This window comes from Passer montanus, unplaced genomic scaffold (assembly GCF_014805655.1).
Source record: "Passer montanus isolate IOZ18808 unplaced genomic scaffold, ASM1480565v1 scaffold2, whole genome shotgun sequence".
NCBI lineage: Eukaryota > Metazoa > Chordata > Aves > Passeriformes > Passeridae > Passer > Passer montanus.
Window position 1 is genome coordinate 21,135,891 of NW_024366591.1, and position 23,069 is coordinate 21,158,959.

At 37.4% G+C, this 23,069-nt stretch overlaps 1 protein-coding gene across 1 annotated transcript in view; it reads right to left on the reverse strand.

The window, feature by feature from the left end:
* The window catches only part of ESR1 (estrogen receptor 1), a 159,776-nt gene extending 139,519 nt beyond the window's left edge, over positions 1–20,257 (reverse strand). The window contains 2 exon segments of the mRNA XM_039707365.1: positions 19,939–20,027; positions 20,234–20,257. The gene's annotated coding sequence lies outside the window, so the exon portion shown is untranslated.
* Between the last annotated feature and the right edge of the window lie 2,812 nt (positions 20,258–23,069).

Below are 23,069 nucleotides of genomic sequence, written 5' to 3' on the forward strand. Positions count from 1 at the left end.
AGACAGATTTTTAATATCTCCACAGGTGGAGACTCCACTGCCTCCCTGGGCAGCCTAATCCAATGCTTGACTCCCCCTTTAATGTAAGAAAATTTTTTCCTATATTCATATAGAATTTCTCGTGTTTCAGTTTGTAGAACTTAGCATAGAACTGAAGACAGACTGTGATTAAGCCCTCATCATTTTTTTTTTTTGCAAATAACAGATACTGGTTTTGGCAGTATATAATCAAAATATTTACTACTTGACAGGTGATAAAAATGCCAGCCTTGCAATCTAAAGAGTAATATCTCACAAATTATTTTATCATCTTACTCTAAATACACTCAGTTGTAAATTTTAACTTCCTGTGTAAATCAGAGGTGAAGTTACAATTGACACTTCAGCCTCAGGGTTAAATATGAATATTTAAAGTGCTTTATAATGCTAAGTTCTGAGAAAAATCAGGTCTCAAAAGACTAAATTCTACTAATCTAATTTTTATCCCTTCCATGATCTCTAAATAGAAGATTTATAGAATAGAATAGAAATAATACTGCTCTTTTGTCTTCAGTGATTTTGAAATGGTGTCTTATATTAAACCACAAAAAGTATCTATACATACTTTGTTTCACTAAAATACAGTCTCACTGCTGAAATAATATTTTCATGTCAATTGAGAAAACACATTGTTTCTCAGGCAACATTCTGAACCTGTGCCAACAGACATTGTCTGACACACTAAGGAGTGCTGTGATATCTGCCATAAAGTGTCAAATTGCATGACAAAAAGAAAATCTTTCCTTATTCTCATAAAAACAGCATTCCAAAAATAAATGTAAAGAGGGAAAATGAAGGCAAGCAAAACTTATAAAAAAACCACAACAAACACAGCCTTCTTCTTAAAATGTTTTCTGAACTTCCTCTTGACTTGTTGACTTGCAGCTGAAAAAGCCTATGGTCACGAAGAATTTATTTGAAACTGCTCTGTCTAGCTTCCCACTTCTCTTCCTGAATTAAACCATGAAGAACAAAAAAAAAAAAAAAGTCTGACATACCCAGATCATGAAGGTCAGTTCTCCAGGAAAGGACTGCATTTATAATGTACCATGTTCAAATGCATATGGTAACAAATAACAGTAGATAATAGATTTTAGATAAGTAGATGATGACTTGGAGTTGACCCTTCAAAAAAAAACCCCTCATTTTGGATATATGTCAAACTAAAGACAGTTACATTAATACCAATTGCCTTCAGGGACAAAGGGCATGCACAGACATCATAGGTCAGAGTCTGGACACTAGAAACCCCTTTTACACCAATATGACCAATGAAGTCAGACACATACAATTTCTGTACAGATCAACAGAGAAAATTGCCCTAATCTTAGGTAATGGTTCCATGTCAAAATACTTCCATAACCATTTTTACCATCACTACTGAAGTCATCTCTCTAGGACCTTACTTATTAGTATTACACCTTTATGGTGTGCCAAAATTTGAGGAAATGAGCACAAATGTGATCCCTCAATCTGCTTCAGGAGGTATTAGCTACTATGTACCACACCTGAAATGTTTCTACACTGATGCAGGCAGCATGAGGAACAAGCAAGAGTAGCTTTGGCCCAGTCCCAAAGATTTGACATCAGTGATAAAAGTGAAATCTGGTGGGATGAGCCCCTGGAAACAGGTTTTTTGCAGGTGCTGTGGTCCATCAGTGCTTGTCACATTTTAAACATCACCTCCTAAAGGTACAGGAGCAGCCAATTCCCAAATGTAAGAATTCAAGTGGGTGAGGGCAGATGGCCCACTTGGCTGAACAGGAATCTTCTCTTGAAAATAAGGAAAAAAATAGAACGCACATGCCCTGTAGAAGCAAGTTCAGGTGACATGGCAAGAACACAAAGATAGTGCTTGCCATTGTAATGAGGAAATTCATGCCACCAAAGCTCATCTGAATAGAACCGTGGGGGACAATAAAAAGAGTGTTTTCAAATATACTAAGAGGAGGGCAGACACTGATCTCCTCTTGGTGGTGACCAGTGACAGGACCCGAGGGAATGGTCTGAAGTTCTGTCAAGGGAGATTTAGGTTGGATATCAGAAAAAGATTCTTCAGCCAGAGGGTGGTTGGGCCCTGGAACAGCCTCCCAATGGCAATGGTCACAGCACCAGCCTGACAGAGTTCAAGAAGTGTTTGGACAATGCTCTCAAGCACATGGTTTTCAATGGGAGCAAAAAAAGGAGGAATTTTGATAATATATTTCCTTTCCACAATGCTTATTTTCTAACTTACAGGATTCTTGGCCTTCCATTTTCCAGTAGTTCCTTCCTAAACCTAAGGCACTACTTCAGTGGGATCAGAAGTACTGCTGGCAGGTTGCACGGTTTCCTGATCCAAGATTAAAATGCACATACACACAGCTCTCACAGCTACTAAGTTTTTTTTTAGACCTGTTCCTTATCTAGATTACAGCACAGTTCAACAGCCAGTGAGTCTGCTTTACAGAAGGGGTGACAGTAACTCTATGAGAATCACGAGCAGGACAGCTGGAATGTCTCAAGTCAACATTTCTAATAGACTGTTCATAAAGTGAAATCACTGCCTTACTTATTTTCATGCAATGCCAAAGTTCATAAACTGTGCCCATAGCTTTTCTGGTTGTAGTCCACTCATTTTTAAGCAGGTATTAGCAACTAATTTTTATTTGTTTTAAATACAAAGTCAGGTCCAAAGTCCTTCACACCTGAAAATATTTTCAAATGCACAAAAAAAAGACATACAAGTCTGACAAAGTCCCCTGGGGAAGAAAAAATCTATTAAAGCCTCTGGGTAAATACATACAGACATCCACAACTATATAAATAGAAAGCTAGCAGGCATTTTATGTGTCTGCAGAACATGTTCATAAGCTGCCTTGAAGACAGCAATGATGTATAGATTTAGTCCTCCACTGTTAGCAGTGGGAAATAAGGAAAATATTATTTTAATGGCCACCTTTTCAAATCAGTTGTATTACATTTCAACAGTCAGCAAAATAATGTGGCATACTAGAAAAGGAAATTGGAAATCATGATAAAAAGTGTTTAAAATGCAGAGGACCAGGATTTAATTTTTGTAATCTCAAATAAGCACTTCAGGGAAAATGGAGTTTTGAAAAAAAAAACCAAACTTGGCCCAGGTCTTGCAACACACAAATCAACTACTAATTAATTATTAGTTCACCAAAGATTCTAAGACACAAACAAAAACAACTATGACATGCTCTATGTGAACTTACTGATGTCTTATTTGCACTCAGGCTATGTGAACAATTGTGTATGTTATGTTATTACTCTATGAAAAACTGATTAGGCTCACACACTTCCTATCTGCCTACATATGTGAATAGTTAGAGCAGGAGAAAAAGAGCAACAGGTGTTTTGTTTTATTAACTAACTGATTCTGAGAATAAATTGTTCAAATAATTTCACCTTGCCTAATATTTAAATGCAATAAAATTTCTTTTCAAATAGTAAATATTTGATTAAGAAAATTATTCTTTCAAAATCTTCCAACTGTGAAAAGAACATCAAAGCACACATAAGGGTATACATATATTTTATTTATGCATGTCTTTAAATGTAGGGTTTATCTGCATTCTTTGCCACTGTTGTCAACACCAATGACTGAGACCACCAAGGGGGTGGTGGTCTCCCCCATTTTATTTCATGCTGAAAGTATTTTCTCCTAAGAAAAGAACTCATACTTTTATAATATAAGGTCCATCATCTCCCAGAGCAAAGCTTCCAGGCCTGAGCCTCATTTTTGCACTGCCTCGCTCAGGTAAGATGCATACACACACAAGTTATGCTAGAAATCAGTGCAGGCACACGTACACACGCCACTAAAATAATTCCTTAAGAAACAGCATACCCAGAATTCAGAACTACAACAAAATTTTAAAAATACAACTGGCTTCATATTGACTACTAAACCTACATAGATTATAATGCATATACCTATAGCACCCCCTGGCCTCCAGAATTAAGGGAGTTGATGCAAAAATTGAGTGTAATTCTTACAGAGTGTTTCTCAGCAGCATAATGAGAACACAATTAATTTTCACAGAAACTCTGAAAAGTGATTTTTCTGAAGATTGCAGTCCATAATATGCAATTATACAAAATAAAAATGGGAATACTTTCTTCATCCAATCCAGAGCCAGAGATCCTACTATACACAGCTGACTATTCCACTTCCTAATCCCAGGTAAGGTTGCAATACCAGCATTGGAAAAACAGATTAGACATCTGTATGTCCCCCTGATACACACTACTAAATAGTGGATCATAAATTCAGGATAATAATAGGAACGATGAAACTAAAAACTTAAAATCGTTTGCAGGTAAATTCTGGTTCTGATTCAATCACAGTGACACTACAGAAAGCCTTGTGCTTTTTTCCATTAGTAAAAGATGTTGCTAAGGGTACCCAGACAAACAGGCAAGAGAGGAGAAGGGAAAAAACCCAAGCAAAAATGTCTGGAAATAAAAAAAAATCACACAGTAGCTACAGGGTGTTTTAATCTGAGAAGATTGATACAGAAGCTGTTTTTCAAAGAACTAGAAACCTTTCAAAAATGTAGACAGACTTTTAAAACCAACAATAAACTGAAGACATCATGTTAAAAGACTCAAGGATGTGTCTATTGATAGAACAGATGTGCCCAGTAATACTCGTAAAGCAAGGCTTCATATTATTATAGAAACACCAGCATTAGTATTCCAATAAATATGTCAATAGTCATTAATAAAGTTCATATTACAGCCATCTACCTAAAAATCACAATGAGAAAGACTACTAGGAATCCCACAATTATCAGCAGAGTTAAGAGTGAGTAGACAATGGGTCAAGAGTAGTAAAGAACAAGTAGCAAAGAACAAGAGCTATGCAAAGCTTTTTCACCTGTGCCTGTGAAAATTATCCAGGAAAATTCATTTCCTAGTCCTGTACTTCAGTCAGACAATTTATCTTCTTCCTAAACACTGCTCCCTTTCATAAACTATAGACTAACACAATGACTGGTGTGTCTGGGTTGATTTTCTAATAGGAAATATCTTCCTTGAAAGTTACCTAGAGAATTACATCTTTTCCAGTTGTTAATTATCCCCTTCTTAAATACTTGTATCTTTTTTGCAAGCTTCTTACCTTAATGTGTTTTCATCTGCTATCTCAAGCATATTTCTATTATAAAACTGCTATTCATACACAGAAATTTATAAACTACCACCATTCATACGGCTGATCGTCTTTGGTTGAGACTAAGCCAGATGTTCTCCTGTAGCTCTCTTGCAATGTAAGGGCTGGTTTCATTCTTGTTATTTCCAGTTTTTCAGTTGTGGCAGGCTCACTTAGAAGTAATAAATAAATAAATAAAGTATGTGTCTCTTTTTACAGATTTTATAAATACTTAAGGCCTTTTTATCCAACAACACTCAGCCTTCAGCTATCTTTACAAGAAACAAGCTATTATGGAATTTTTTAAAAGCCATTCAGGTAAAAGATGACACCCTCTTCTCTACCCATGTGAGAATAATCTGAAAAAGCTTATGTGTGCATGAGTGTCTATTGTTTTCCTAACTCATATGCAGGAAAAATTCTATTGAAAAGTGTCTGGAAAGCTCTGTAATAACCTAAAAAATAAAAATTAAAAAAAAAGCCCACACCAAACCAGAAATCTACACTAAATGCCAAGCTGAGAAACAACAAAATTTGAATATAGCAATATTTTTCAAAGCAAAACCAAAATACAGTTTCAGGTCTGAAAGGAAAGAAGTTGAAGGCAGACCAGAGGAGTAAGAACTTGTCCTGGTCCCGACCAGGACAGGGTTACAGGGTTAATTTTTGCGGTAGCCAGGAGATGACATGGCTAAGACACAGAGGTATTCTATAGGACTTCCCATCATTTTCCAGGGAGAGGGGAAGGATTCCCTTCTGGGATTAACACAGCACAGCAGAAAGAGCAGTGAAATACTGTCTGTTGTCAAGGGATTCATGTGAATCATTCATTTCTTGTACCCTCTGTCATTAGTATTGCTGCTGTTACTGCTGGCTTTCTTTTCTCATTGCTGTTTCCAGTAAATTGTTCTTATCTCAGCCTGTGATCTTTACCTTTTGTATCCCCAGTTCTCATCTCTAGCCTGCCACAGGGAATGGGGATGAGAAAGAGGACAAGCAGCACATGGTTTCGAGAACCTCAGTGGTAGCACTAAATTGTGGAATACCATCTCCAAACCATGACAGAGACAAGTAGCACCTCTCCAAAATTAACTTCCTGATATATGACATTAGTTTGTGCTAATGGCATCATCATTACAGACAAGAATAGTTAAATATGTGTGTGTGTATGTATGCACACATACACATATATGCATGTGTATAGATATATATGCATGTGTGTGAATATACATATACACGCACATAGATATGCTTATATATATATATATACACACACATTAATATATTCACAAAAAAAATAAGCTTAAGTTTTTCATGGTATGCGTCCAGACTCAAAGGAAGCAATAGTTCTCCAAAGGGAAAAAAAACCAAGATACTTCAAAGGTAATTACAAAAACTGCAGCATTGTGATTCACCTCTTCTTCAGAGATTTTGTGGCAGTTTGACTTACTTTGAAGTGAGAATAAGCTGCAGAAATTGAAAGCTGTCAAATTTATCTGAATTATGCTTTTGACTTTTGTACTCTCTGAAAACACTTTTGCAACCAAAACCATTTTCAAACCATGAAATTAATCAAAGTTCCTAAACCATTCAACACCTAGAAAATAGTCAGAGACTTCTGCAACATATGAAGATGTCACTATTCTGGTTATGCTTCTCCTCCCTTCTCAAGACAACATGGGCAAACCTTCCTGCCACTCACAAGAGCTGTGGATGTGACAGAGCTGGTAGCTGCAGGATCTAAGGAGACCTTCCAACAGCCTCTGCCTTCAACAGACCCTGTCAGCAAGAGGAACGAGGGCTATCCATGGAGGAATCAGGGAGCAGCACACATTCAGGGAGCTACCACATGGGACAGATAGCACAGTCTTGGTCAGGACTGTCACCACCTGAGATGGTACAAGGAAGATGGAGGAACAGTGAAGAAAGTAAGGCCTGAACCAAGGAAGAGAGAGAGCAAAAAGTAAAACACTGAGAAGGAAATAAGCAAAAGGGAAAAATGTGGTTACTGTCAGCCAGTGGAAAGTCCATCACCAAAGGGACTAAAGAGTTTCCTTCTGAACCAGGCCTTGAGTGGTAACTGGCAGCTGCCTGGTAACCACACAACTTCTTCTTGAAAGGAAATAGTATGGAAACACACAACTAGCAATACCTTAGCCTGTGGAGCCTGTGGATTACATCTTGCAGCAGCACAGCTGAATGTGCCTTCCAACCTGAGCCAAACCACAGCACATACCACCAGAGCACCTTTACAGCAGGGCTGGGAGCAGTTCAGCTCAGTCAGTGGTGAATTCTTCCTTCATTTCCCCTGCTTCCAGGACAAAGAAGGCTCCAAAGACAAGCAACATTACTTCAAGCATTCTTCATGAGCATTTGCTATGTTAACATTCTGTGGGCTTGTCGATAGACCAAGAAATCCTTCACCAAGATGGAGTGTGTCTTCTTTAGCTTCACATTGCCTTGTGAACTGACCCACAGATGAAATATAAAACATAACATGACAGGTGAGGTTTCTTTACCTCACAGGTTGACACACAGGGGTCAACTAAGACAAGAAAGTTGTTCCTTCAAAGACATACCATCAACAGAACAGAAAATCAACTTGCCTGTTCTGGTTGCCAAGCAATAACAAAGAAAATTGCTGAAACCATCAATCATGTAGCCCAGAACAGGTTAATATGCTTCAAAGTTAGAAGGCAACTTAGAGGCGAGTTATTTTGCTATTTCAATTTAACAGCCATTTCGGTAAGAACTGAACAGCTCTATTATGAGGATGGGAGGAAGGAAGGAATAGAAAAGAAAGAAGGAATAGAAGCAAAGCAAGTTTTCATTAAGTAGGAAGTAATTTCAATGTTCTCATTTACCAGACAGGGTAAGGTTCATGGTTTCAAGTTGACAAGTGTCAATGATTTTGCAAGTATCTATGAACACAGACAATGCAGAACAGTAGAAGTATTTTGTAATAGTGCTTCATTTCACTTGTAGTATTTCTTCATGTCACTGCTGACTGCTTTTTCTAAGATAGGAGTATCAGCACTTCCATGAAGGCAAAGGGAACATGCTGAAAAATTGTCACCAGTCACCATAGTCACAGTTTACTCAATTCCAATACTGTAATCCAGAAGTTACATAAGAAATAAAAACAAGGTGGAGGGGAAAGGGCGTTAATGACTGCATTCCTGATGATGCCAGTGGAACCTACTGAACACATGTGTTCAGTAGAACAGATGCTTTCTCAAGCTAGACTGTTTTGATCTGACACTAAATGAACACAGAGTCAAGAATAGTAACCTTGATAATGTAAGCCGTTAATGACTGCATTCCTGATGATGCCAGTGGAACCTACTGAACACATATGTTCAGTAGAACAGATGTTTTCTCAAGCTAGGCTGTTTTGATCTAATATGACACTAAATGAACACAGAATAGTAACCTTGATAATGTAAGTCATTCTTTAGAGCTATTAACTGTGAGTAGAAATGTAAAAGACTGAAAAGGGAGGACTGGGGAAAAGAGAAGCCAAGGTAGAAATGTAAAAGACTGAAAAGGGAGGACTGGGAAAAAGAGAAGCCAAAGAAAATTGCATGAGAGTTGTGGGATGTGTAGACAAGGCAAGGAAACAATATAAAAAGAAGAATGAATTATAAGAAAGTGAAGCACAAGATAAAAGTGCTCATAAAAAAGGATGCAGCAGAAACTAGGGCATAGATCCAGAAAAGCTCTTATGTTCTTAATGTTAACTATGTTATTAAATATATGAAGCACACTACAAATAAAGTTAGTGATGTATGTTGAAAGACAAAGGAATTTACAATCAAGGAAAGAAAAGTAACAGATCAAAGAATAATATCCAAACAATTAATAAAAGAGTCTGACAGAAGACTAGAGCAAAACTAAATATAGAGTGTGAGCCATCCTGGTCACATGGCACTTTCCTCTGAATTTTCAGTGTTAAAGAATCTTTGGATAACCTAAAAATCTTACAAAGTAATTTCTCAAATCAAAATTGCTGGATCCAACTTGGGAAAATTACATATCATTCTTAAAGAATCTTTGGATAACCTAAAAATCTTACAAAGTAATTTCTCAAATCAAAAATTGCTCAATCCAACTTGGGAAAATTACATATCATTTGACAAAAGAAGAAGAGATAATAATTTAACAAAAAAACTTTACAATCACAGGGATGCAATTGATAACAACTAAGCTGCAAGAGGTTGTAATTACATGAAGACTATATCATATATATATACATATACATATATATATATATACACACACACACACGAGCACACACAAAACCTTTGTCATTTTAAAGGAATAGTTTCACAGGCATGAAAGAAACAAGGATTAAAATAAATTGAAAGCAAGCATTTGCCTAGAGTTTTTTAAATGGTATTGGAAAAATTGTTAAGCATACTTTACTGGCTCTTGGGAAAAGCTATAATTCACAAAAATATCAGAGTTCAGAAAATTAGGAAAGGAAAATTAAAACTTGGCTCACCTTTGATTTAAAAGATGAACAAGTGAAAAATTATAATTTGGTAATAATTTTGGGATAATAAAATTTTACATAGCCAAATTATAATGGCAAGAATAAACATATGCTGAAAATATAATCATACAGTGAAAGCAGATATAAAGGCAGCATTTCAGGAATTCAAAAAAATTAATAACCAACCTAAATAATAATTAATTACTAAATCAAAGGGACACAAAAATAAGGCAGCAGTTCAGGCAGGGAAGGCTGTTTCCTAAAGTATTTAGGAAACAATTAAACAAATCCTAATATTGGCATCAGACAATTCTTAAAATGAAACTGTTATTCTCAATAACAGTAATGCAAAAAAACTCACAGAAGCATTCAGTAAGTCTGTTCTGGTTCAGAAAATCAAGGTTGTAATTTAGTATTAGAGACTAATAAAATAACATCAACCAAAAGCATTATATGGGGATATTATGCATAAGTATAAATTGTTTCTTCTTAAATTCACTGAAGAAATCTTAATATTTTTGGCTGATAAGAGCAGTAGCATTGTGTAATATATTTTGCCTACTGTAAGGCATGCGATGCAACATTCCAACAATTGTAAAAGTATTAAACAAAACAAATTGCCACATAATAAAATGAAAGAACACTGTTTACTATACTTTAAAAATGCAATGATGAATGGAGAAGAATCGGCAACCAAGCATTCTCTAGTGCTATTAATGGGTTTTGTTCACATTTTCCTCAGGGTCACGAATGCAAGAATAGCATTACTAACCAGATGTGCAGAAAAACGGTACTTGGAATAATAAATACAAAAGTACCGCTTTTAATCAAGGGATAAAACATGGAATGTTGTATCCTTCCTTCCTTCAGGAAAGCAACATAACTTCCATTACAGCTAAATATAAAAGCATGTATGGGGGGTGGGGAGGAGGAAGGCATATGAAACAAGCCATTTGCTCGACATACTACTCTGTCCTGAGGAGAAGTGACTCACAAAGACTTTCAGCACTAGCAGACAGCCAAACAGGAGCTGTCAATGTTACCCTGTGCCCATGCAGTTTGATAATCCTAGTGTAATATAGCTCAGTAGCGCAAAACAGAATAGCAAGTAGAGTCCCATTTGCCTCTGCTTATCACTGACACACCTCCTACTGGGAATACACACATAAAGACTAGAAATGAACTGCACTTTTTAACTGCACAGATAATTGCCCATCAGAAACCTATGCCATGCTGATATCACATTGGTACTAAGCACTGAAGCAGAGTTGCTTTCCTCACCCAGCTGTATTTCAAAAATGTTTGGAGAGCTCCTATAGGTTGTGCTACAAAACAAGTCAGCAAGGACGGTCAAAGGAGGTGTTTTCAGTCACACAAGCTCTGAAAACAGCACTGTGCTCAGTCTGTAAGGCAACTCTGCAGCAGAGATGTTTCCCGAGGTCTGTCTCACAAAGCCTCACAGCACCCAGATGCCAAGAGTAGAGACAAGAGGAGAACATGATGGACTGCAAGAAATACTAGAAACATAAGCAGCACTGCCACTCAGAACTTCCTACCTCTGCTGAGGCTTTTCCAGCACCTTCTTCTTTCTTCATGTAAGTGCCAGAAGGTGGTGGCTTTATTTTAACTACATGTGTTTCAAATGTGCAGAATCACCATCCCAACATATCCAATTCAGTCACTTGGTCACCACACCAATAAGAAAAACATTGTCAGATTGGAGGGTATCAGAAAATAAAATATCTAAGCTAGTCTAGGAATTTGCCAGCAATTGATAAAGTCACTAGGGCATATTTAGCTGGCATATTTCAGAATATAACATAAAAAGAAAAGAGCACAGGAGATGCATGATACAACACAACATAAGAAGACATGCAGAATAAATAACAGGAAACAAAATTTAGCTGTCAGAAAGCATCCTTACCAGCAGAAGATATTCAGCTGCATGACACTAATTTGAGCAGATGAGGGGAGAGAGGGAAGTAGAAAGACTCACTGATAGTACTCTTAAAAATCTAGAATATTCAAACATATCTGCCCTAAGCAGAACAGGGAAGGGAACACCCAGTGCAGTGTTTCTAGTCCTTATTTCTCCAACTATGCTGTAGCTGGTGACTGGTGATACAGAATATGTATTTGGAAAATATGCATTTGCCAGGGATGAGACAAACCGTGTCAGCAGACAGAAAATGGTCCCTTACCATCAAGTAAATATCAAAGTTGTACATGATTGCAAAATAAAACCTTTAGCCACTTCTAAATGCTTCAGAGAGCAGATAAACACATAACCCACAAGATAAACAAATACTAATTTGACAGGGCCTCATAATTTAGAATTTTGCTACCAAAGAGCCAGTTTTTAACAGCAGTCATAAAATCCTTAAATTTATGCAGAAGAAAGCAAAGCAAACAAATCCCCTAAAACATTGCTTGATTGGAAAAAATAGGTAATTAAGAAGTTGCAATTAAGGAACTTCCAAGCAGACAAACAGAAAAGGCAAATATTTGTAGGTAGTACACAGAATATATTGAGTGATGCAGAACAAACATAAGAAAAACCAAAACAGTTAAGTACCAATGTAAGACATTATTTGAAGTGGGCCTTCAAAAAAAAATCTGAAGATGTTGTCTTAATGAGGACAATAAAAGACAAAATAAAATTCTGGCAGACTGAATGTAAAAATCCAATAAGCCAAGCCAAAAAATGCTGGACAAATAGCTTGCAAGGGGTTCTTTTTTGTGCTAGGGTAGTTAAGAGTGAGGGCCAACTGCAATGAGTTGGAAAAGGATTTCACAATATAAAATATGGGATGAAATGGCAGCTGGAGCCCAATAAAGATCTGAGGGCTAAAGAGGATACTAAACAAATGATGACAACATTCAACTTACTTAGGCTAAAAACCACCAAAGATCAGAGGAAAGTTGATTATTCCCTATGAATACTTCAGGTATAAACATCAATACCTATAAAATATTTAGGACAAAGAAATCTGGCACTGGAAATAAATTTACTATGGAAATTACAAGCCTCTCAGCTGACAGAACAGTGAAGCTCTAGATCAGCCTGTCCATGAGAGGAAAAACAGCCTAACTGGGCTTTAAGATAAATGTGGATAAGCACCGTGAACAAATTACACGATCTGGTTGCTATGACAGCTCAGTGCTGGGTTAGCCATCCAACTTAGGCTGGATTCAACAAATGACACTGAAGCAAAAACTTACCAGCATGAATCAGATTAGTTTTGTCTATGCAGAACAAGTCATAGTGCCTTACCTATGCAGAAATAAGTTTCTGCTTAAATGCAGAATGTTTCTGCTCTCTTTAGACCAAGAGAGATTAATTGCTTTGTGTGCAAGAAACCTTGGACTCACACACACTAGACTTCAGTCACTAAAGACAGATTGAGTTTTAACGGGTGTTCTTTAGAGAAATAATGTTCCACTTATATCCAAAATACCTGGTTTTGCCTTTGATAATGTTTTGATAAGAGCAGAGGTAGCTTTAAAGCCTAAATGTCCAGCCTTTCATAAGAAGTTATTTGTCTTGTCAGAGCAAATCCAGGGCTGAGAAAACTTAGTAAGAGGTTAGTTAGCTAGAATAGGGAAGAAAATTTGTTAACAAAAATAATCTGTGTCTATCCTACTGGTTTTGTTCACAGCAGCAGTGAGGTTTTAATTTCCTTCATGAGCTTGGATTACAGAGCAGCTGGTATGTGCAAAAAACAAATTCCATTTGGGGTAAACCAGAAAGAAAACTCTGCTCCAAAAGTGTACCGAACAGACTTGACTCCCCACAGAGACACAAGACTGGCTCTTTGGGCAGTCTCGCATTGTATGTAGGCATATGTCTGGCATTGTATGCCAACCAGGACACCAGGCCCTCACTGGCTCATCACCGCTTTGCCACACATTCACATGGAGGGGAACCAACGTCTGGAAACCCACCAGGAAGGCTGTGCCAGGAGAGCAGCACACAATAGGCACAGTCCTACCCCAATCCAGATATCCAAATGGGAGGACCTAAACTGGCTGAGTATTTGCTACAATTGTTTGTTTTACAATGGTAACAGGTTGGGTTGAAGGGTTGGCAACACCAAAGCAGCAGATACGGGTTCAATTAAAAAATGATACATTTCCCAAGAATAAAAACTTTACCTTGAACATAATGAATTGTACAATGTTTTGTCTAGGTTTCAATCCTTTAAGTTACCAAATATCAAATTTGCTGAACAGCTTGTCTTACTCGCCTCAGTTTAATCCCTGAGGGAAAAAAAGATTAGTTGCTTGTGCCTGTTTCTTATTTTAAAAAGAAAAATATCATAATTGACTTGACATCTATTTCATGGAGTTTCTTGAGTTTCACTTGAGACTTGTAGGTATTTCTACAAGTGTATCCTTCATGTTGCTAGGTTTCAAGAGAAAATAAATAAAGGACGAAAACAAATAAATATTTAAGACAATTTTTTTGTCAAAAGTCCAAAGGGAATTATGAAAGTAATCTTCTGTTACTTATGTGAACCTCGCTTTTTCTCTAAATTTGCTTTCTCATTGTTTGCAATGGACACTTTGCATAGAAGCCATGCCAGGTAGCAAGAGCAAACACTTTATTAAGAAAAAGATCACCCCATAAAAAATGAGGTGTTAAGGAAATAATTATGAACTTCCATGATGCATGCAATGACACAATGACAAAATTTCATTCAGATGGTGCCTTTGAAGCCCTCCTGCTTTAAAGCCTGTGCATGCATACGCAAGAGTGAGCTCTTGTGTGCCTAGGAGGGAGTGCAGGACCAGGCATTGGCATGTCTTGTCTCAAACATGACACTGTTAAGAGAGGAAAGATGTGATCAGAGGAGAGGGTCCTGCAGAGGTGGGGCAGCACTGTGCTGAGCCAGCTTCCTGCTCACCTTGACACTGGAGCTCAGTCCTCTCAAACTCACTTTCTGCAGGAGGGCTCAAAGGGCTTCAAAAATCTGTTTTACACCAAGAGGTGTGCACCAGCTTAACAATAAAGAGAAGGGGATCAGGCCCACTTGCTCTCTTTTCCCTCTCTCTTTCACTTGCAATGTTTTTCCCAGCTCCATGTGGACCAACACAGGATCTAAGGGCTGCTGATACTCTTTGTTATCTCCTTTTTCTCTCTTTATCTCTCTCCCCCCTTCAGTACTGAAGTTTGCTGTTAAGAGTGGGAAGCTTGTGGAAGGGTGTTGTGGCTTTTTAGCCAACACCTTTGAGCAGTGGTGTTGTGACTTGCTAACCAGCACCTTTGGTGATGTGTTGTGGCCTGTTAGCCAGCACCTTTGACAAGTTTTTTCTGGCAGTTGAGAACTTAGCGAAGTGTACTGCACAAAATCTAACGGCTTCTTAGCCATCATTTTTTAGACAGTGTACTGTTAAAATTTAAGAGCTTGTTAGCCAACACCTTTTGAGTGTAAGCAGCGGGCTGGTTGCCAGAGTTAAGGTGACTACAATAAAGCCTGACACAGGGCCCAGAGTCTTGTTCACCCTGACAAGAAGTTACAACAAGCGTCGTGCCCCCTACCAGTGGTCATGGCACTGGTACACCAGCAAATACAGAAACACCATTGGAAGGCTCTCCTGTTTGGTGCAAAGCAGCTGTTAGCTGGATATAGCAACACACACAACAGGACAAGAAACAATTCCACGAGAATAATGCCCAGTTTAAATGATAAAAAGTTCAGGTTGACAAGGGAGAACAATCAGACTAGCTAGGACAAAAATATTATGAAATGCACCCAGCTTTCTAATGAGCACAGGAAATTAAGAGTTCAGGGTTGCTTTTACATCCAAACGTGTCCAAGCAAAGTATCAATGCCTATACAGAAGGTGCCCTTCAGACAAAGCCAGAGGAAGACAATACAAGCAGAAATTGAATGATTTCTTGGGATAGTGGGAGCACAACCTGACAACAGTTGCCAATGGACTTGCCTCAGCACAGTCTGAGATTAATGGCATTTTGGAATGAATAAGCAGGCTGTCGATTTACAGCCATATAGCAATGTGAGCCCAAAAATACCATTCAAGTCCATGACCTCAAAACTGATGAGGCCAATAAAATGAGCAGTGAAATTCTGTTTAATATTGTATAATTGCCAAACAATCTCAATGACCTTATTTGTGAAGACACAACCAGTTTATCTCCGCTTGAAGAACACAGAAAGCAAAACTATAGGTAGTTATACTGAAGTTACCCAACAAGTTTCAAAGAACAAAATATAAAGGTGATTTTCATTTTCCATTGGTTTGGATTTCAAACCTAGTGATTTGACAAAATTGCCAAAATTCATATCTGGACAATTTTGATTTTACAGTGTTTATGTTTAGCTACCACAGATGATTCAAAAATTGAATCAACAGTTATGATAATCCCCAAGGCATCTAATCCATAAGATGCTATCAAAAGCCATAAAAATTGTCAATTAAAATTATTTGGAACTGAACAGATACATAATTAGTATCTCTATATGGATCTGCAATTGGACTCTAAAAAACAAAACATCTGAAACATAAATATATAATTCCAGCCTTGTTTTATTGCAGATTATTCTCCTTGAACTATTAAATTTTTTTAAGTAATCAAAATCAAGACAAACGGTATTTTTAGTACTTGAAGGACTTCGTATAAAACTATTATTTTTATTTGACGATTAAGAAAAATATAGAAAAACCCCATCCAAAATATTTTTTCAAAATCAAATATATATACCTTACAGAACTAGCAAATATTTTAAAAAATTTTCCTCTGGATTTGTCTTCTTTCTCAGACTAGTTTGCAAGAATCAACTGAATGATGCTGGACTAAGCTGCTTCTGGCTCCTTAGAATGTGGGGCTTTTTCCCCTAAAATTCATAAAAAAGAGTATTTCACCCTTGCTCATATCCATCTTCAAGAAAGCATTGCACAAATTTATTTCCCATTTATCTATAGCATTATTCTCCAAAAACAAAGACAAACAAAAGCAAATAATATATTTTTTTTTACTTGTCATATTTTTTAAATGTGTTTTTTTCAGGAAAAACATGCTGTCTAAATTCTAATTACACTATTTAGCCAGAAACAGAAATAGACATCTGAGTCACTGAGTGTAATCCTTGCTACCAAACCCTCATCACCTGTAGCCAACTCCCTGAGCCTGTTGTAAACAGCAACATGTCCTAGCCTACCCTTCTGATAGGAGGCTGAACCCATCTACTTTTCCAGCTCCAGTCTGAATTTATTCACAGTCACCTGTTTGGATTTATGTTGGCAATTGCTTTCAGGATGAGTGTTCCAAATCTCATCAAGATAAATAGTCCTTAACCAAAATCATCACCTACAGCATTACGGCAGAAAGATTTAAAATCATCTTTCCACAATACAAGTCAAGTAATAGTTTTTTGCCATTTTTATTTAAAATTATATCCATATGTTAATATGAAAGGTATTACTTGAACTATCTACACCTTTCATGCACATTTTATGTTGCTTTTTCTATATTAAAAAAAAAAAAATTGTTTTCTTTTTTCTCTGCTTTCATACTTCCACTTCCTGCCCAGTGATCTCATGTTCCCTTGTACCTACCACTCATCAGGTCTCTAGGGTACAACTCTGCATACAGTGTATGGAACTGGAGCTTAATGTTTTTCATCAGCCTCCAAGGGCTCCTGTGAGAACTGCTTTTTCCTCCCCTCCTTCAAAATCCCTGGCAAAATTGCACAAATCTACATCCCCTCCTCAGCTTCTGGAGATACCACAGCGAGATTCAAGTAGAGTAGCAAGATGGGTGTAAGAACTCAGTCCTCAGTGTTGGCTCTGTCCTTTTACTTTCTACTTACACTCTTCCCACAGTACTCCCATTATTTTTACTCTTTTCTCATTCCCTTTTCATCAGTGCCTCCACAGTACCTGAGGAGACAGCAGACAAAAGACATGGGATTCAAGACTGCTGCCAGGAGTACCTTAGAGTAGCTGCTCTCAGTGTGCCATTTCTTGCTGAGCAGTGACATTTCAGGCAGGGTGTGTTGGGCCATGGCAGCGAGACAAACATGACCATCACACCAAATGAATGATTAATGACTCAACTGAGTCATTCAAAGTTGATTCTCAAATGAATGAATGATTCAACTGAGGAGCAAAATGACAAGGTCTAAACTATGAGAGCGACAGTCTGAGATTTAAGTCTACACATGATCTTTGATCTCTCCCCAGAGTAACAGTGCTGTCTACAGCTCCAAATGGCAGAGTGGAATTCTGAGACTGATGGGATCACAGCGGCTCAGAAGGACCTCAGAGTCCCTGTCATGCAGCACAACCCCCTGCTCAAGCAGGGTCACCCACAGCAGGTTATTCAGGATCAGGGCAGGGTTCACTTGGGAGTATCTCCAGGCACGGAGACTCCATAACCTCCCTGGGAAAGCTGTGCAACTGTTTGAACATCCTCATTGCCAAGCTTTTTACTGTCTACCCTCCCCCTTTTTCATTTTTTTTGTATGCTTTTTTTCTCTTTCTGTATGTTCAGACAAGCAATGAGCACAAAGTTGAGTAAATAAATCAGTAGGGGAAAAAATAAAAGAAGAAGAAAATAAGTGATAACACAGATCTTCTATTTTGCTTTTTTTCTCTTTCTGTATGTTCAGACAAGCAATGAGCACAAAGTTGAGTAAATAAATCAGTAGGGGAAAAAATAAAAGAAGAAAATAAGTGATAAGACAGATCTTCTATTTTAACTCATTATATTTCACCTATCACAATTTCTCTGGTTGCCACAAGACTGGCACAATTCTTAGGCTTGTATTCACAAGCCTGAGCATTGTGTTGTAGGAAGCAATGGGAAATCCATCTCTCAGCTGCAATCTCAGAATTCCCATTATTTGCACATTGGTACCATGCAAACTCATGAAGTGAAAGCAAACAGGCAACACTGAGTTAGAACTTGGTTTATAATCTAACGGACAAATGTTTTTCTTTAAATCATTATAAGCAGTCTTCAGTCCTGCACATGCTTCACTTTATTATCAAAAGCAGCAACGCAAACTTTTAAACAAAAGTTCTGTGAGGCTGGCTCCTAAATTTCATCTAGTTTGCACAGTGAATGTGGCTTTTTCTAATTGGTTTTAGTTTCTGCGTCAGATATTTACAGAGAGATACTGTTTCTCTTCTGACACTGCAACAATTCAACCAACACAGAATTTGGGACTTTTTTTTCCTCCAGTGCCTATGATGATGAGAACTGAACTGAAAACCCACCGTGCTCTACTTCAGTGTAACCATTACATGAAATTTCTCTGTTCCAAATTAATTTGGGGAAGGGGGAAAGAGAAGAAAGTCTTCCAACAGTGGAATTGTCCTTCATTTATTACCTGGTTGTTAGGGTATAGATCAGAAACACAAAGAAAATAAAGCACTGTTCAGTAATGGCCTCTGCACCTCCAAGTGGTGTTATAGGAGGTCCATGCTACAGGCCATGAAGGGAAATAGAAAGATTCCAGCTTATTTTTCCAAACACTCATTCTCCAGCTTTTGTCTGATATCAAGGCATATCACTTAGGGATCCAAATTTAAAATAGGCTTAGCTTAAACACTAACTCTAAAACTTAAAAGAAAACTCCAAAGAAAGCATGTGTAATTTGGAAGAAAGAAATACGAAAGAAAACCAAATTGAATCAAAACAAAAGCAAAAACCCCAAAACCAGAAAATAATTAAAACACCTATATATCCAACCATGGTGGAGAATGATTTTTGGAAAATCATATTTATTTTTAAAAATATGCCGTTAGAGAAAACCATTACTCAGTAATTACCAAGTAAATTCTACCAACCAAGTTCAGAACCTGTGCTGAAAAATAGAGGGATCAGACTCTTACTTTGTACCAGGAAGCACACTAATGATAAATTTCACTAAATACATGGTTTCAATATCATGTGTATAAGTATTGCTCAGCATCAGCTGAGATCAAAATACAGCATTTCACTTCATTCATACCAGAAAAACAATACACTGCCTTGGGTGTGACTGCCCTCTGATTTAAATAATTCCTTTCCCCATTATGTCTCAGCCAGTTGGTAAAGGCACTAACATGTGATTTCAGATTCTTTTATCTACTATTGTCTTTCTACCTCCATGAAGGATTTTGATTGAGGGGCTGGAGGGCGGGACAGGGGGGGTCACATTTTTCTTTCCCAACGGCAGCACAGGATTTACGGCACCGTCTATAGCACACATTAAACAAAGTACTACTGCACCTGAAATATTCACCTTAAAACATATTTTAGGCAACTTTTGCAATGCATGTGGCTTGTTTTCTGTTGCTTTTTTAGACTTCTCAGCGACACTGCAGGACACAGGAAAAAAAGGAACATATTAAGAAAAGTAGCGTCTGAAAGAGTAAAAACTAAATCCAAACCAAAACACCCAACTTCTAAGCATTTCCATAGGTATAACTGGGTGTGCCCAGCAAACGTTCAGGGTAAAAACAACATTTAAAATTGACTGAGAGGGACAGAAACTGCAAAAACCAAGAGTTTTTTTCTGACTTACATTGCTCCCAGCAGGCTGTTGCCATTCCCTCTGCGGGGCTCTCACTGGCCAGGGGGATCACATGACACTGGGAACCAAAATAGAAAAGTCTCGGGAGCAAGGAAGCTGAACCAGAAACACATTTTCAAGAAAAGACCTAGCGTGTGCATGATAACACGCCCCGAGTAGCAGAAGGAGGTAAATTTAGACAGGAACCTAGGCTGTGCTGAAAAACGTGTAATGCCTTGAACTTTGCAATCTGGCACCAGCTACCCCTACAATGCATGGGAAATGTTCATAAATCTCAGCCCGTGTCTGTACGTAACTAAACCTGCTAACTGCTGTAGTAAATCACCAGACCTTAAAAGAAAATAAGATCTAACAAATTTTTTAATTAATCTATTAAAGTTTCAAAATAGCCTTCCACCAGCAGAACCATTTTCGTCTTAAGGCTAAGGTTTCCAGCAGTTTGTAGAGGAAGTAATTTTTTTAAAAGGATATGCTTTTAAGATAATTGGGTGAGCTGTAAACACATTTCAAGGATTGCTTTCAACTCTTTCACAAGTGAAAAATATGGTTGCAGACCTATATGTTTGTAAAATGTCACTGTAAATCTATAAATCTAATAATTTAACCATAAAAATATAAACAAAAATGCAAAGAATCTGAGTCAAAATCTGAACAGATAAGTTAGTGACAAAATGCAAGTTCCATCCAACAATAAAATAGCCTCCAAGTATATTAAGGCTGCTGTTTAGTTATACCTGTTAAAAAATTAATTCTTTCAGTTTTGTAGATCTTGTAAAAAATAAATTCCAGCAAAATACTATTCTTGGGATTACAGGAAATACGAGTTACCTTCTGTAACAGCTAACTTTTTCATCATTTCCTTGTCATTCAAAATTAGATTGTTACAATTTTCATTCTATATATTGTCAAGATTTCCAGTTATTATCAGTGCAACCGTTGTAAAAAAAGGCTTTACTGAAAAATTCAAACAGCAGAAGAGAATCTGTGATCAAGGAAAGGGAAATATGCTGTATATCTTAAAAGGACAAGGACAAGAAACAATTTCATTTTCTAACCTTTAGATGCAATCACCCTCACCTTGCAGTCATAAGACAAAAATATTGAAAATCCCACCCTTTCAATGCAACTGGCTCACAAGACCTTCTGGATAAACAAAGGATAGAGAATGCAATTCAAAATCCTACATAGCAGACTTCCAACTCTGCAGGAAAAGAAAAAATTGAAAATAATATGAACATGAGTTAAGAAACCAAACCGTTCCCCTTTCATTAAGAAAAATAAATAAATATAAATAAATTAAAGGAAAACCCCCCCACACACACAAGTGCTTAAGAAAATATCCGATTAAATTTCCCAGAAAGAAGTGTACACATGTATCAAAATACATACAATATCAGATAATATCTTCAATCAAGACAGATAATTTGGTATTAAAAAAAAACAACATCTGCTTTGTTCTGCAGGATATCCCAACACAATTTTTCTCAAAGTGAAGTACAAGTCCACATAAACATTGTAGTATAAAAGGAAAAAGGACTCCTTGTATCTTCCCTTTTCTTGTTAACAAGTGTGAAAGGAAACTTGAGCATTGACTCAAAGTAGTAGAAGTATAGAAGTATACACCAGAGCTGTTGCCATTGGTTATTTAAATATAAAGAAAACCTTTCTAAAACTACAAATTCTAAACTATTTGTTGGGAGGGTTTTGGGAAGAAAAGGTAAAAAATTTTTGAAAAGCATTTTGAAAAGCATATAACTGTGTAGATGCTTCCAAGAATTCTACCAGGTACATTACTTCTATCACTGTGGTTTTAGGAGAAGCTTTGCATTCCTGAAATTGTGCCCTTTTGCAGGTAATGTGGCAGAACTGAAGCGGATGGGAGCTTGCCATTGATCATGGTGAGAGACAAACCAGGGCGTTTGTCTGATATAAGCATACAAAATACACAAACCAGCAGCGTTTGTCATACCTCTTAAAATTGCTACAGAAAATTGACTTCAGCTACCTCTTGTTTATTGATTTCAGAAATCTGTATGAAAAATCATCCCTTGGATCAATTTTAAATGCCACAGTGTCCTGCTTTACCATATTTCAGACAAAGCCTGAGTAGCAACATTTTTCTCAGGGTATTTTCAGCATACATCCCAAACATAGTGCAAATCATCTCAGGAACCCCTCTGTACTCAAACACATAATTTATTTCATTTGCTTTGTGTTATACTCTCCTCTGTTTCATTTATCAGTTGGGACCTATGAAAGCTGCAAAACACACAGGGTGGGTGGGGGCTATGCTACAGTATTCCATCATAAGTCAGTGGGCTGGAAATGTAATCATTTGGGGAAAAAAAATAAAGGCAAAGACAGTGAAATAAATGGCTAGAGGAATGCCAATTTAGGGGAAGAAATACACCCATGTGGAATAAAAGCACAGTCAGGAGAATGTACAACATGTAAAAGACAGAGTATGAAGACTTGGATAAAAACAGGAAGAGTGTCAATGTTTCCTGGAGCTTAATGCAGAGTGAGGAAGACTTGAGGCAGAGTAGAATGTTTCTTTATGCAGCTGGCATTGGTGTTATTCTACACGCCTGCTTCCTCCAGTTTTCTTAACGTTGATATATAAAATCATAAAATCATTTACATTGGGAAACATCCTCACAGTCATCAAGTCCAGCTGTTAATTGAGCACGGCCAAGTTCACCACTAAACAAAGGCCCTAAGTGCTACATCTACATGTTTTCATGTACCCCAGGAATGGTGACTCAACCACTTCCCTGGGCAGCCTGTCCCTATACTTGACAACTCTTTTGGTGAAGAAATTGATGCT